Source organism: Morone saxatilis, unplaced genomic scaffold (genome assembly GCF_004916995.1).
Source record: "Morone saxatilis isolate NCDOM2014 unplaced genomic scaffold, NCSU_SB_2.0 Contig5, whole genome shotgun sequence".
Taxonomy (NCBI): domain Eukaryota; kingdom Metazoa; phylum Chordata; class Actinopteri; family Moronidae; genus Morone; species Morone saxatilis.
In genome coordinates, this window is record NW_023340095.1 from 23,981,411 (window position 1) to 23,990,165 (window position 8,755).

An 8,755-nucleotide genomic window follows, 5' to 3' on the forward strand; every position below is an offset into this window, starting at 1 on the left:
CACTGGCTGATGTACGAGCAGCCCCACTACAGAGGCAGGATGATGTACCTGAGGCCCGGAGAGTACAGGAGCTTCAGGGACATGGGAATGGGTCCCATGGACATGAGGATCGGATCCATCCGGCGTATCATGGACTCCTGTTAGAGAATGGAACAGGCTTCAGACTTGAAAATGTAACCAATAAATATTAATAAAGAATTTATCAATTTATCTTCATGTTGAGTTTCAAAACATCAACCAGTAAGCTATGAGGATTTTTAGGTGCTATCACAACATCACAGAGAAAACTGCATAAATTATCAGCATCCAACTGTTTCTGTATGTCAAAGGACAGTTTGGGCTGTAGTGAATGCTGTTATTTTAATAACTGTATCACACAGAAAGGTCAAGACTTCTTCTACTTATGAAATGTGTTATGTCATATATGATGCATGTGACATTAAAAATGTATTTCAAAGGATGAAAATAGTAGCTCTGTGACTGTGCATGGTTTTCCAGAAGTTTCCTGAAATCCCTGCAATAGACACGATACAATATAGTTTATTTGTATGTTAAAGAAAATATGTGGCTTGAGGAAGACATGCCATTGTTTTACTCACATGTCTTAAAGTGTCACAATTCCAGTAACACTTGTAGGCCCTTTTCACAGTATACATAGTCTTCCATAGCCATACTTGGTTTTAGCATTGTGCCAGCTCTGGAGAAAGGTCTGGCTGAACTTACTATCATTCAAGGACTATCGTACAAGGGAAAAAAACACTGTCTCCTTTGGTATTTATTTAAACCAATCAGAATTGTCTAAGCCCAGCATGCAGTGACAAAGTTAGATGAAGGGGAGTAGAATTCCGACTGACATGGTCAGCAAATGCTTACACCTGCAGCTGCCTTCCTGTGAGCCAGACTACAGCATATATTAGGGAACTTTTTCACTTAATTACTCATAATCCTTAATTAGTATCATTGGTAATTCCTGTGTTTACCCTACTATTTCATGTCAAAATGGCTGCTGTGAAAAATGTCTATTGGCATGTCATAGCAGGAAAATGGCAGGATTTGGATTGTATTTTTCTCTGAGTATTTTCACTCTCTTAAAGGCCTGTATGAAATGATTGCACTGAGCAGAAAAAGTTTGAACAGGCATGTAAATATTGTTTTGAGACAGACAGAAAATTTCAATGTATCCTTTAACGGAACAGAGTGACCATTAATGTTTTAAGTCTTCATCTTGTGATGCAACACACACAATGTTCCTCCAGGAAGCTGAAAATGCAAATTCAACCAATCCCTGTGAATTCTGCACGACTTTGCAATTTTAGCCAATCACCGAAAATTTTACCAATCATAGTTTCTCGCAGTCATCAATCATAGCAGTCCCCCACACAAAATGTTGTGCCACTCGTCATTAAACTTTGTCATAACAATTTTATTCTCACTGGAAAAAGTTGCCGTTTTTTTAATAAACTACACAAAAACATAGCAGCTATTTTTGGAATTTCCACTTTCTCCCACAGTTTCATTTTAAAAAAAAGCCTAAAAACATCTTGCAATGTGCATCACAATTTTTTAGTAAAGCTGCAGTGAAATAAGGCAATTAGCACGCAACAATCCCATAAAAAAATGTTAAATCCTGGAGGAGCTGCAATCTACCTATGTTTTTTACGGTAAAAAACTGGAAGCTGTGGTTGCCAGAACTCTACTGTAATAAATACAGTATAAATGTTTTGTATTATGATAAAAGGATATTAGTACTGTTGATTTCAAGATTCAATTGATTGTCCTTCAAGGGCAACACCATACAGTCAACAAAGAAACACGCCATCCACAATCAACAAATCCACAAAAAACAAACAATCAAATAAATAGTACTAGTAATAGTATCTTACACTCAGCGCGCCCCTTTGTTTAGAGCAGCAAAATTTTCGGTGCAATTTACAGTCTGTAATATAAAAAAACTATTTTGTTCCATATAAATTCTGTTAAAATGCTAAATAAAAAAGTTCTTCCCTTGGGACATAAGGGTGTTTTGTGTTTTACTGTTACTGTTTTGTGTTTTAGTTTTACAGAAACTGTATTTAACTTATTTAGGTTTTACTATCTTTTACTGTCATGGTTTCACAGTTTTTCACCCTAAAACATTTTTTACAGTTAAGCTTTATTATAAAACTAAATGGGGCACATGTAGGGAAGTACAGCAATAAATTTTTGTTTTTGTAGTTATCTAATTAGGTAAAAAGTAGCTTCTCTTCAGACTCATGTGTTTTGGAGCGTGTTCAATCCATTTAATATCATGGGCAGCATCAATGGGCACTGTCTTAAAAGTAATCCTAAAAGAGGGCACAGGTCAAATTGTGTTAATCATATCAAAAGTAGTGTACACAAAGGCTTATAGAACAAAACCATTTCCAAACATGTAAAACATATGAATATTTTATTTCTATGATTGTTTCACAGTAAAACCAGGCCACAGCATCAGTGACCCATGGCAGAATCAATCTCTATAAACCTCACCCACCAGCATCCATATTTGATTCATTATCACAGCTCACAGGTACACTGACGTATTTGAAAAGCATATTTACATTTAAAAACACATTTAAATCAACAATATGGAACATATAAATCTTTTGTAAAAAGAAAATTGATGTTATGTAACATTTGATAGCTAGCAGGTCCTGATGTTCTTGCCACTGTTGCCAAGTGCTTGCTCATGGTCGTTGTTTCTGTACATCATTTTATAAGGAGTACGGACTAGACCTGCTCTTTTTTTAATTGAATTGAATGTTTAAAAGACCAAAGAGAAGAAGAAAAGAAGGGCAATTGGTACATATGGTGAGGTCACCCATAGGTTTCTGAAGAGCCATTGTGAAGCTCAGTGTGGCCGGCTCTAGCCGTTGCCACCTAGGCAGACCTGACTTTGGAGCTAAGGCAGGCCTTGTTACTGAAAATAGCTATCTGTCACTCAAAGCGGCCATGTGCTTAATTCTGTGTAACTTTAGGCCTCGATATAATTTAAATGGGTTAGTTATATAAAAATTCACTCCCTGTACAATTATCATGAATGGGGAAATTAGCTATAGAGACCAGAACAGTTTTTTGTTCCAGGCTGTAAACATGTTTATTTCTGCTGTAAAGTTGGGCATTTTAATGTTAGGCCTTATGAAGATTGACTCACTGCTGGAGCCAATCTCAAGTGGCTGTTAGAGGAACTGCAGTTTTTGGCGTTTCCACACCCCTATCAAAAATTTGGCTGTTACCAAAAAGATTCATATAACTACTTTCTAATCTGCCACATCGAAAGTTAATGTTTGGTTAAAGTTAAGGCAACTCAAACTACTTTGTTAACTACAATACACATGTAAAAATTCAGTCTGTAACTGCAATTTTAGTGTGATTATCGAACATTAAGTCATTCTATTATCATATATAAATAGATAGATCTGTTTTCAGACCAGCCTTCATGGAACTTGTTTGTATGTTCCTACTCAGATTATCATCATTAGCCACATAATAATCTAACATTCAACTTGCTTTTTTTATCTGATATTTTTACATAAATAGAAATTGAATCATGTTTTTAAGACATTTTTTCTAATCATTTAGAAATTGAAATATCCAACACAATGTGGAAGTTAGAGGTGACTGTCATATTACAGTTGGAAGCTTCTCTTTATTTTCTTTATGTTGGACAACAATACTGCATGTATACAGTACATGCATTTCCACCAGAGTGGTATAGTGCTAGATAATAACCCTTTAGCGCCCTGACTGCTCAGTAGGCTTCTATGGCATGCTGCTGGGTCAGGGATTTGGACAATAGAAGCCCTACATACTTTTTTCACATTGAGCAAGTATAAAAGTAACGGTTACCACTGACAGGAACACACAGCAGCCACGACTCAGTCCTGAGTAACAACCAATAACAACCACCATGGGCAAGGTGGGTATTGGAAATGATCTATCAAAAAAAAATGTCCACTTCAATTTCAAATTAAAAAAAGCTCCTAATTATTCATTGGATAGTCATTAAAAAATCGTCTTGGAGCTCACTGAAAATGGTACTAATGAAGCATTGTTGTTCTTTCAGATCATCTTCTACGAGGACAGGAACTTCCAGGGTCGCCACTATGAGACCAGCAGCGACTGCCCTGAGCTGACCTCCTACCTGAGCAGGTGCAACTCCTGCAGGGTGGAGAGCGGCTGCCTTCATGGTCTACGACCGTCCCAACGTACATGGGAAACCAGTACTTCATGAGAAGGGGCGAGTACGCTGATTATATGAGCATGATGGGAATGTCCGACTGCATCAGGTCTTGCCGCATGATCCCCATGGTACAGTAGGATATTCATTTTCTAAGCAGTATTTCTTTCAGATATTCTTTGAACGGTTGTCTAGTAAGATAGGCGATCATACCGATAGGCAGAATTCGGTGTCAGTGTATGATCATGGACGACTGGGCCACCATCATGGACCGCTCCACGTAGTGTCTGACTGCATGTCCATGTCAATGTGATGGACGGCATGGGCTGATGTACGAGCAAGCCCCACTGAACCAGAGGAAGATGATGTATGAGGCACGGAGAGTACAAGGAGCCTTTCAGGACATGGGATTGCAGTGGGCATGAGCGTTCATGAGCATGAGGGCGTATGATGGATCTCTGCAACCTAACTTTCAATAAAGTCACTGAATAAAGTAACCGTACTCTTCACTATTCGACTTTTGCTCCTTGGTGTTTGAGGCTGAGATGCCCGTGGGTGTAAACGATGCATGAGGTACATCCCTATATTGGTAGAGTTTTTATGCAGAATAACACTGCATAATAGAAAATAAAGATCTAGAATTTTGTAGCAGTTTGGTTCAAAGAGTCTTTTTCTCAAGTTTAAAGAAGAAACACTGTGCTGATACATGGCACCATTTGCGTTTTGATGTATTTAATTAGTTATATGACTGCATATACACGGATTCAAATTCCACCACAGAATTAGCATTAGATGGTGTTTTATTGTAACTCTTTTCCGAGAAATGAGCTATGAAATTCAACTAGTTTTTCATTAAGAAAGGTTTTAATTTATGGTATTGTGTTTCCTTAATCTTAAGTCCTTTGTCAAGTTCCATATGATGCATGTTTGTAGAATCAGTTATCCATCTACTTTACTTTAACTGATGTGTATTTGTTTTCCTTGACCTTTTGCTTTTGTATTGTATGAAATACATTCTTTGTAGAAATTATGTGGTACAAATTCATTCATGTATTGTCAGTTTACATTGGATAGTTCGGCCAGTACATGAGGGCATTCGAGTAGTTACCAGGGCCCTATAATGTAAAGACACTATTGAGCTTTATTAATAATACAATAAACAATGAATAAATAAAATTAAATTAATCAATAATTAAATTTCTATGTAATCATTTTTATTAATAAATGTATTTCTATGAAATAAAATAAGGATGATACTTCTTAATCTTATCTTATCGTGTAGTATATGAGGAATAAAAAAGACAAGATAAGCAGCTTTTTGGATGTGTGACGCGACATGACCTATACTAGGTTCACAATAAATAATAATAAAGTCAATTACACAAATGAGAGTTATATGCAGATCACAGAAGCTGTATCTGTTTTTGCCTAATAACAATGCTGCTGACCAAAATAAGTGCCAGTTAGGGCTCACTGGTGAGCTGTGCATGTACGGCAGGGCTGAGTCCTTACTCGCACAGGCTCAGGGCTCAACGATCGACCTGGGTTCTGTTGTGTGTTACTTCTCATCTCACTTTTCTGTCTAATCTTCAGCCGTCCTATTCCAATATAAAGAGGAAAAGTGCTAAAAACATCATTTTCTCGAAAGGAACGAGCACATATCACGATACAAAAGTGACTGCTCAGTCGCTGTACAAATCTTCGTGTCCCCACACTCTTGTTCACACATCTTCACATCGTGACTTTATTAGTTTTTTTCTGTAAAAATTCCATTGTCAAACATTTCACATCGTGACTTTAATTAGTTTTTTTCTGTAAAAATTCCAATTGTCATGCAGAAATGATCATTCCCAAACTAATCATGAATCATATCGCAATATCTGTCAAAATAATTACAATATGATGTTTTTACCTTATTGTGCAGTCATTAACTACTGTATATTCAGTTCAAAACAGAGATGCTTTGACTTGTGGTTTGCTGTGTATTTCAGCTGCAAATTGTACACAGTGAGTCTAAGGAGGGGAAATAACAAATTTCCAACACTAGCATGAGGTAGACTCTACAGGTGGAGTCTGCGGGGGAGGTGGGATTTGAATAAAGTCTTAAAGGGAGCAGCGGCAGTGATGATGCAGTGGTGATTTCTGGCAGAAGTTTGGCAGTTGCTGCTAAGACATAACAAGAGCATGCAGAACACTGACACTTACTGTACTTTATCAGACTTAATATCATGACATCTACATGGTTGTGTGTCAGTCATTATTAATACTTGCTGTGGTTAAACAGAATGTTTAGTTTCATTGTTCTAGGCAGCAGCTCACTACTGTTACAACTTAAAAAGCCTGTGAATTCTATGTAAATTAGAGTTCTTCACACATGACGTGATGCATTTACTGCCATTTTTGTAGTTCCACTCATTACAATGAACAGTATAACTTAAGTAATGCTGATCATGTTCAATTTAGCAAAAGCTAATTTCAAATAAATCAGAGGCAGAAAATAAGCCCAAAAGTAATGAGACAGAAATTGCCCAAATATGAGAGTGAATATCGATTGTAGAAACATCTACCTACAGGAGGCCTCTAGGACCTCTACTTCTTTTTTTTTAAGTATATTTTTGGGGCTTTTATTGCAGTGACAGCTGAAGACAGACAGGAAAGGGGGGCAGAGAGAGGGAATGACACGCAGCAAAGGGGCACAGGTCGGATTCGAACCCCGAGCCGCTGCAGCAAGGACTCAGCCTCGGTACGTGGGTCACCAGTTCTACCGACTGCGCTAACTGGGCGCCCAGACCTCTACTTCTTAATTTAATGTTTTCGTTTACAGTAATGTACTAGCTAATAGTGAAATGTGTGGCTAACTGTTCAGATTAATGACCCTATCTACATCAGCTATGCCCTGTCAAAAAACCTCATTAGCTATGTCAGAAGTCCACTATGTGTGAATGTCCAACGTAATGTGGTAACACTAAACAGAAGTTGCAGGCCTGCATATGAGTTTGTATAGGCCTTGTGATGGGTAGAGAAAGAAAGTTCTAACATTATTTCATTGACCTCTTGCTGTTGTAGAAGATGATGTACAAAAACTAAAGCTGGAATTACACTTCTCTGAAGATTCAATACGGCAAACCTCTGCAGAGAAGCGTGTCATGGGTAACCATAGGCTGGCAGAGGAGCAGATGCACACATTTTCTTGAATCTCAACTACACATGCACATCAAGCAAGTTGATTGGTTTGATTGGAACAGAGACTAAATAAACAGGAATCCACCATTTACATAAGCCCATGTCCCTAAATGTACCACCTACAGGCATTGTTAACTACTTTAGGCTATTTATAAATATAATATATAAATCAAAGCAACTGCCAAGCCTACATATCTGATTAACTCCGGTGCACATTCTCCTACGTGCAACGTGGAGAAGCATAATTCCAATTTAAGGATTTCAGCTTTGAATGGACCCCCTTAATATATAATATTAAAAGTATATAATAAGTTATATGCAAATTAATAATGCACAGACATTAAGGATTACATTATTGGATAAGCATGCAGGATAATGAGTATGTCGAGTGTACAGTAGGAGCCCAGTTTGAGTTGTCTGCCTAAGCTGGCTTTCATGTTCACTTCAAAAGGGATGAATAAACAACCTTTACACTAATAAAAACATCCAATATATTTCATAGCATCATCTACATACTCCCTTAACATGACATTTCAAAATATTTGGTATTTCAGGTCAAATGCAAATAAATCCTACAGTGCTGATAATCCTAAACCCATAACCATAAACGTGACACTTTTTCTAACCAATTACATTATTATTTATACACCAACTCAAGGGCAGTGTGTGGTACTGACTGAAAGCTGATATACCAGCCTTCAGGACTATTACCATACCCATTTCAGATTACAATAAAATCAAACGCTTACCCACAATGATGGCTATTGAGGTTGTTTGAAAAGCCCTTTGTCCACTGAATATTCAGCTTTAGTGAAATGTAAACTCACTGGGTCGTATTGTTTTAGGGGAATCAAAAAGTGAGATCAAGCTATAACTGACGTAATTGTGGCTTTTGACTAATCTATTAATAGAATCAATAGGGTTTTTTTTACATTTTTCGTAAAGTACTTATATAAAACCAAATAAACTCCTTTTTTGAAAAAATATAACAGAAAATTCTGTTTAGAGGCTGTGACCCCGTTGGTACTGTATATGGGTAAGCAACTCAAAACTCTATAGGCTTCTATAGTAGCTTGCTGGGTCAGGGCTTTGAACAATAGAGGGGCACACAGTCTTTGTTCTGACCAGGTATAAATGTACCTTGTTCAGACAGGCAGGATATCAGTTCAGAAACAGTTCTCTGAGAGATCTGGGAAACCACTGCAATCAACATGGGCAAGGTAGGAAACAGTCAAAATGACCAGTGTTAATTTGCCTAAAATATATAAGGGGACAGTGTAAGTATGACTTTGATCATTAAAACCCTTATATGCTTGTTTTACAGATCATCTTCTACGAGGACAGGAACTTCCAGGGTCGCTCCTATGAGTGCAT

The 8,755-nt window shown here is 37.4% G+C and overlaps 2 pseudogenes; both read left to right on the forward strand.

The window, feature by feature from the left end:
* The window catches only part of LOC118339186, a 917-nt pseudogene extending 773 nt beyond the window's left edge, over positions 1 to 144 (forward strand).
* A 3,784-nt stretch (positions 145 to 3,928) lies between these two features.
* Positions 3,929 to 8,755, forward strand: part of LOC118339185 — a 13,208-nt pseudogene continuing 8,381 nt past the window's right edge.